Genomic DNA, 7622 nt, shown 5'->3' with positions numbered 1-7622 from the left:
ATCTCTGGACGGTGGGGTTCCTTGCTTTCTTCTTTGTGTTTGTTTTCTGAAACGAGCATGTGTTACTTGTAAAACAACTGTTCTGCTTTGGGTTTTGCTTGTTTTGAGGACAGCCTGCCTGCCTTCAGCAGAACGAGCCCTGCGATGTATCACACCTGCTGGCCAAGGGTGCCCCCGGGGGGACGGAGGGCACACGACGGGGTTCCCGCTCTCAGGGCAAGGCCCACTGGTGACACAGCTCCTCGTAATGCTGAAGCCAGAACTGAAACGCAGGCACGTTTTCGGGAGCTCAGGGGGTGTCCCTGCCCTCCGCTGGAACCGCTCCCTCCCGGCTCCCCAGGCCGTGCAGTCCGGCCTCTGGCCACATGGGGACCATCGAAGGCACGCCAGTCCAGAAAGCCAAGAGTGGATCCCAAACTGTCCTTCATGGACCGGAGCGTCAAGGAGGAGAAAGGTGGTAAACCCACTCCGCGTACAGCTCTTTCAAGGGGAGAGAGAACCGGTGTCAGAAGACGCCGATGCGTTGACGTTCTGATGCTCCAGCCAACAGCACGTCTTGCCTGACACACCCTGTCATCCACATCGTTTTGGTTTCAAATCTCAGACCACCTGACTCACGCTGGGTTACATAGCAAAGACAGAACAAATTCGGAGGTGGGCTCGGTATCCAGGCGTGCTTTCCTCTGGACCCTGACTCAGACTTGCCCACCCCTCTCTGTTGGCCACCCCTCCCCCATGCTGGCGAGATGGCGGCAGCCGCCGCCAAGTCCACCTGCTTCCTCATTCAGTTCTGACCAAGACCTGAGCTTTGATCTGATGGAACGCTCCTGAACCAACCCCGGTGACGGGGAGAATGGCATGCTCTGAGGTCGTGATTTACCTGACGTGTCCACTCTGCCAGGGACACTTGGTATCCTGTGCCGAGGGTGGGGTCACCGCTACCCACACTGCTAAACGGGGAAGGAGGGCGTGGGGAGGCAATCCTGAGTTCCATTCCGTGTGCTCCGTGTCCAAAATGGTTGTCCGGCCTTAGGTTTCTTAGGTGCAGATTTGGAGTTCATCACTTTAAAAGGACGGAGAAGGGGGCACTCCTGGGTGGCTGGGTCAGTTAAGCCTCCGACTCTTGGTTTCAGCTCAGGTCATGGTCTCACGGTTCGTGAGTTCAAGCCCCGCATCGGGCTCTGTGCTGACAGTGAGGAGCCTGCTTGGGGGTCTCTCTCTCTCTCTCTCTGCCTCTCCCGCGTGCTCTCTCTCTATCTCAATATAAATAAATAAAGACAAAAAAGGAGAGGAAGACCACAATAAGTTCTTTTCCTTCTCCAAGAACCCTCAAAGTCTCCTTTTAAAAAATATATACCAGATACCTACCTACTTGGGGCCAGGTCCTGACCGAGGTCCTGGAATAGAAACATAAAAAGGATAGACCGTGTGACCTTGAGATACTCCAGGGGGCTCCTTTCTGGGGGTGGGGGTGGGAAGGGAGGGTCTAGCCTCTCCCACATGCACATGTGGGGAAAACCCTAGAGGCTGAAGCAGCAGGTGCGGGATCCTTTGTGCCTCTGGCTGGGCTGGGGGTGGCAGACACCTTGTCCTGCCTTCCTCCTAGGTCTGGAGGACACTGGCACCTCCAGAGTGATCCAACCTGGCATTGTCACCTGACCCAGAGGATGGCGAGGCCTGGGGAGTCACGAAGCTCCTCTCCACCCACTTTGACACCCTCTCCAAATTGCGTCCCGTTTTCCTTTATGTCAGTCTGTGAAAGGCAGGTCTGAGCCAGCGTGGCCTGGGAAAGGAAGGAAAGGAAACGCTCTGCTTTGGGAAGGGCCACTTTACGCAGCCTGCTTCTGATTGTCTTTTCCTCCGAGTGACCTCTTCTTTTAAAAGCACTGGCCTTTTCCGAGGCCTGGGAAAAATAGCCAAGAAAAGCTGAGGACCGCCTCCTTTTAGGGCCAACCTTCCCTTCCTTTCATGTGGTAAAGAAGCCCCCTTTGAGGGCTGCGCTGTGTAAGCCTCTTAATTGCAGAGCTAATATGAACCAGAGCAGAAAGATCCATCCAAGAATCTTTGTTTGGATTCGTGACCGTTTTCAAAGGGGACTCGGGGTCCCTCCCTTATCTGGTCTCCTATCAGCTGAATGACGTAAGTGTTTACAAAGGGCTCAGCAGAAGAGATAACACATTATCACCCCTCCCAGCCTCAGGGGGGAGGGAGGTTTACTCTAAAGATTATCAAGTCTTAACTCCCAAAGGGTGAAGAAACCCAGGCTTCTAGGAAGCTGCCTCTGCCCTGTTCATGGCCCGGCCCAGCCAGGTGTCCCAGGGAAGGTCAGAAGGGGGTCCCACAGCACCGTGGCCAGAAGCGTGAGCCAAAAGGGGTGAGCAAGACCGGTTCTTGTTTCAGAAAGGAACGGGATCCCGGTGTAGACGTCATGCTAAGGGGATGGGAATCTTCCTGCTGGAGCTGACAAGACTACACAGAGGTTATCAACCGTCCCTGTTATGAGCGAGCCGGGATTCCCCTTCAGGCTGAGAGCGGTGGTTGGCCGACAGATGTGGGTGACAACTTACAGGTCGCCCCCTGTTTTTGACCCAGGACCACGCTGATCTTGGGGCGCTCCCACCAGGACTAGGCAGGGGTGCGGTACGAGGTCCTGGTCGTTTCCACGCAGCACAGGACTCCTTGAAAGAGCAGGCCTGTTCCGGAGCTCAGTGTTGGGCAGGCAGGGAAGATGTCAGCTTTGCACTGTGAACCTGCTCCTGCTTCTTCCCTTTTCCTCTCAAAGCCATTTTCCGTCCTCACTCTGTCTCCGTGCTGGCTTCCCAGAGGGTCCACGTCATGCGTCTATTCACCTGTCCGTGAGGGACTATCTTGTGACCCCTCGCATTTGAGGACGGAGCTCCACAGCGGGGTGGGGCCTCAAGGACCTTATAAAGAACAGCAGGGATGATTTGGACAGTTGAGGAAAGAAGAATTTCTTGGAACCTGGCCCTAGATTCTCTTCCACCATCTGAATTCATTGGCCAAGGGCGGGGTGAGGGATACTAGCTGATTGAAGAAGACAGCTTCCCAAGGATGTTCCCTAAGGGAGGGCTCCTGTCAGATTCAGAGCAGCACACTCTGTGTGTGATGAGCCATGCTGTGCACACTTGGGTGGAGATATGTCCGGGGCTTTCACAGCACAGGCGTGCCAGAGTATGCTGGACTCTAGACTGTGTCCTCACCAGACAACACTTGGAAAGGTGAACAATATACTCCTCAGGGCGCCTGGGTGGCTCAGTCAGTTAAGCATCGACCTCTTGATATCGGCTCAGATCATGATCTCAGGGTTTGTCAGTTCAAGTCCCACATTGGGCTCTGTGCTGATGGTGTGGAACCTGCTTGGGATTTTCTCTCTCTCTCCCTCTCTCTCTGCCCCTTGCCTGCTCTCTCTCTCTCTTTCTCTCTCAAAATAAATAAGTACACATTAAAAAATTTTTAAAAAATACTTCTCATCACCCAGTTGTGTCCGATCTGGCCCCCAATGTCACCAAAATGTCCTCTCTCCAGGACCCGGAGTCAGGCAGCGTCCAGCTGCCCCTGACACTGCATCTGAGGAGGCATTTTGCACCTGTCTCTGGAGGACGCCCCAGCCTCGGCCGTCCTGGCCCATGGCACACTCCGTGACATTCCGCCCTCACCTTCGTGCAAGAGCTTTCTCCTGGAGAGTAGCCTGCAAACGTTCTAAGGCTGCCATTTCCTCCAAGATACACCCTAGTGGCTTCTTTGTTCCTTGATGTACAGCAGAAGATAGGTTTAAGTGATGTTTGGAGAATTTGGTAATTAAAAGAATATGTTATGCGGAGAGAGTTTTTCAGTTGAAATTTAATACATAAGTGCATTCAAACCAGGTTTCCCAGACCATAACCCAACGGTAAAATCTAGAGTGCTGACACCACGCCGAGCCCAAACTCCACGTTTCTTGAACTTGAGCCCAGGGAAGAGAACGTATAACTGTCTGTCCACTGACATTTTTGCAGGGCATCAGGGGCTGTCCACAGTCTGGCACATCACTCTGTGAAAATATGTCTCTGAACCAAACCATGATGGCTTTGTTTTATTTTTACAGTGGGTGGGTTGCAGAAAGCCAGGAGGAAATTCTGTTTTCTAGCCTGCTTATTTTACTTGGACAGGGAAAATGCCTCCCTAACGGGTGTCCTTGAGAGCAATCAAAGCCAAGAAAAAGCGTTGCCAAGGTTCAAAGGGTAAATATTCCAAAAAGTAATATTTAGCAAATTATTTTCAGGAACAATGCCGACTACCACCACAATTATTTATTAAGGTTTGGAAGTCTTGGTCATTGTAACATTATAATAACATCGGAAACAGAATAAAATGAATGCATATGGTAAGGGGAGAACAATTCTCTTCACAAAGAGTAGCCGTTAGGAATATACTATCGTTTAAAAACAGTTTGGCTAAGTAACTTTAAAGGACAAATGTGTAAAAACTAATCGTATCTCAGTAAAGGTCTCACCAGCCATAGTGTTAAAAAATTATATAATAGAGATGATTTTGAGAAAATAGACAACATATAAATAAAACCTCAACGTTCCATCAGAAGTCATAAAAGACAATCAATTTGAGAACCGAAATGTATTTCTAGATGTAAGAATGAATAATTCAAACAGATTCTTTATGGATTTGGCAAAAAATTGGCTTGGACTTTCAAAAGACTGTCTGAAATATAAGACTAATGGGGAAAATGTTTACAGTTCCAGCAGATATTAAAATATATTTTAATAGAAACATTAATTAAAACATTATAATATTGGCTTAAAAACCAAGAGAGAGATGGATGGAATATCGTACATATGCCTTGAGGTAAATGAAGGCAATCGTATATAGAAATTCAGCCAGGAATATATGGAATTTTTGATGATCTAGCAGCCACGTTTAACAAAAGTAAAAGGAAATAAGTATAAAACTAATTTTAATAATATATTTTATTTAACCCTATATATCAGAAGTATTTTAATATGCAACCAATCTAAAGAAATGTTATTAACAAGATTGTTTATGTTCTTCTTGGGTACTAAGCGTTTGAAATTTGGACTCTCCACATGTCGAGTGTTTGATAGCCACACATGGAGAGGCTATCCATCATTACAGCATAGATCGTGGGGAAGGGGATTTTGTACATTATGAACAAGAATCAGGAAAACAACAGAGAAGGAAAATAAATATTTAATGAAGAGTCTGAGGTCCTGGTAATGGTTTGTAAAATCTAGAAATCCATAACCATGGAATCACACTATAGGCCTTCTGATGCAATAAATTTTAGAAGAAGTAGATTATAAACAATCTTAGAAACCAAGAAACAGATAAGCCGACAGTGAGTTGAACAGAGTTATGACTTGGGTGGATCTGGGTGGGAGGCCCACTAGTTTCAGGACAACATGGCCTGCGGAGGAAGGGAAGAAGGCAGAAGGTGACAGACACAATGGAGACAGTTGACCTGTTCACTAAGGCAAGTCCTGGGGATGGAAGCCAGGAGTCCAACAACCAAAAGGCAGAGAGAAACTTTCCAGAGTGATTCAGATAACTCTCAGGACCTGGCAGTCCTGGTGGGCGAGGCTATGTAGCAGAAGTTTCCGGGCCCTGAACCAATTTGAAGTCCAGAAGGGTGTTGCCTGGTGTTGGGTAATCTATCCGCAGTGGACAGCACCCCACCCGTGGAAGCCCCACCAGAAAGAATGGAGCTTGCCCTGGGGAGAAGGGCTTGTGGAATCAGCATGCCTCAAGAACTGCCAGGGTTTCAGACGGCTTCAATCCTAGAGGGACAGGAGGACACCCTCAAGACCACAAACATACCGTTAAGTGAGAGAACAAGGCAGAAGGTAAATGCCTTGGACAGATAGCCATGGGAGTGGAGGATGCTGTAATGTGCTGAACTGTGTTCCCCACATTTATGTGCTGAAACCCTAATCCCCAGTACCTCTGAATATGACTACATTTGGAGATAGGGTCTTTACACATGTAATTAAATTAACGTTAGGTCATTAGGATGGGCTCTAATCCAATAGGACAGATGTTCTTATAAGAAGAGGAAGTTAGGACACAGAAACTGAGAGAGACAGCCATGTATGTGAAGACTCGGGGAGAAGAGGGCCATCCCCAAGCCAAGGAGAGAGGCTTCAGAAGAAACCGGCCCAGAGGAAACCTTGATCTTGGACCTCCAGCCTCCAGAATAGTGAAAAAATAGACTTCTGTTGTTGAAACCACCCAGTCTGTGTCACTCCACTGTGGTGACTCCAGCACACTAATATAGATGCAGAAACTAAAGACTGCACCAGTGAGAGCCCCCAACCCCAGGCCTGGTGAGCAGAAAAGGAGGATCCATGGGATCAGCACACAGGAGCCTCACTTCTGTGTCTTGGGCAAGCCACGCCTCCTCCTGAGGACTGAGAACAGACGTTTAACCTGGTTAGAAGACTTGACACAGGACACAAAAGAGGACCCTAAGCTAGGGTGGTTAGATGAAACACAGGATGCCTAGTTAAATTTGAATTTCAAACAAGCAACAAAATTTTTTAGTGCCTGGCTTAAATTTTGCATGGGGCATGCTCATTCCAAAAATTATTTGTTGTTTCTCTGAAATCCAAATTCACCTGGCCATCTTATATTTTAACTTCCTAATCAGGCATCCCCATTCAAGGATAAGGGAAGGGCCAGCATGTGTAGCAGGAAATGCAAAGGAAAGCAGAAAGGGAGGACCTGAGATGAAGCAGGCTGGCCATCAGGGAACGCTCACCAGGACTCACCAGGGCAAGGGAATGTCCAAAGACCAAAGCCAATGGATGGGATTGCAAAGAACTGTCCAACACATTTAACTATATCAATGCTTCATAACTAAAATGAAAAGAGATAAGGAAAAATAATAGGCTGGGCAAACCATTCCTACGATATGAAAGGTTTGGTATGGAAATGAATAAATACCAATATCTCAGTAGGCAAACAGGTCAAGGACATGATCAAATGATTTGTACAAAAAGATCTACAGTTTTCAAACAAGTTTGCAGAAGTATTGTCTTTTTCATGATTTCTACAGCCAAGTTTCTAAGAAAGTAAGGATCAATTGTCATCTTTTTAAACAGGAACTTAAACAAATAGTAACTAAGATTCTCAGTGAGAATGACAATGCGGTGTAGCCGACAATGCCCTTTCTGGTGGTGGACAATGTGTTTAGCAACATGCTCACGCTGGCTGACCCAACACAACCATTCCTGATTTTATCCCAAGGGTAATAATTTAAAATAAAGAAGGAAAAAATGATAAAAGATGGTGCATTATTTCGTTATCATAACTGTAAAGTAATAAATATGCTTGAACAATAACTGGAAGGAAACATGGGGGAGAAAAGCATTTGATGTGAGTATAGCTTTATCTTTAAAATTTCCTCTTGGGTCATGAGTACACTCTTTTATAATGACACGTTTTAATGTGAGAAGCAGTTCCACTGTTGCCAGCAAGGACTATTGGCGAAGGTGCGCCCGGCAAGGATTCCGGGAGGGGTGGGGGGTGGAGGGTCCACCTCTGGATCTGCTCCGGGAACACCTCCAGGAAACTTCCTTTATTTGTCTGCA

General features: G+C 47.6%; 1 long non-coding RNA gene across 1 annotated transcript; it reads left to right on the top strand.

The window, feature by feature from the left end:
* Window positions 1–2004: 2004 nt before the first annotated feature.
* LOC131492728 (uncharacterized) lies at window positions 2005–3841 on the top strand. Its single transcript, XR_009252267.1, has 2 exons — window positions 2005–2139; window positions 3547–3841. It is a non-coding gene; the product is annotated as an uncharacterized LOC131492728 (long non-coding RNA).
* Window positions 3842–7622: the final 3781 nt, after the last annotated feature.

Source organism: Neofelis nebulosa, chromosome 2 (assembly GCF_028018385.1).
Source record: "Neofelis nebulosa isolate mNeoNeb1 chromosome 2, mNeoNeb1.pri, whole genome shotgun sequence".
Taxonomy (NCBI): Eukaryota; Metazoa; Chordata; class Mammalia; order Carnivora; family Felidae; genus Neofelis; species Neofelis nebulosa.
The sequence above is the reverse complement of the archived record's forward strand: the minus strand, read 5'-3'. Positions and strand labels throughout refer to the sequence as shown.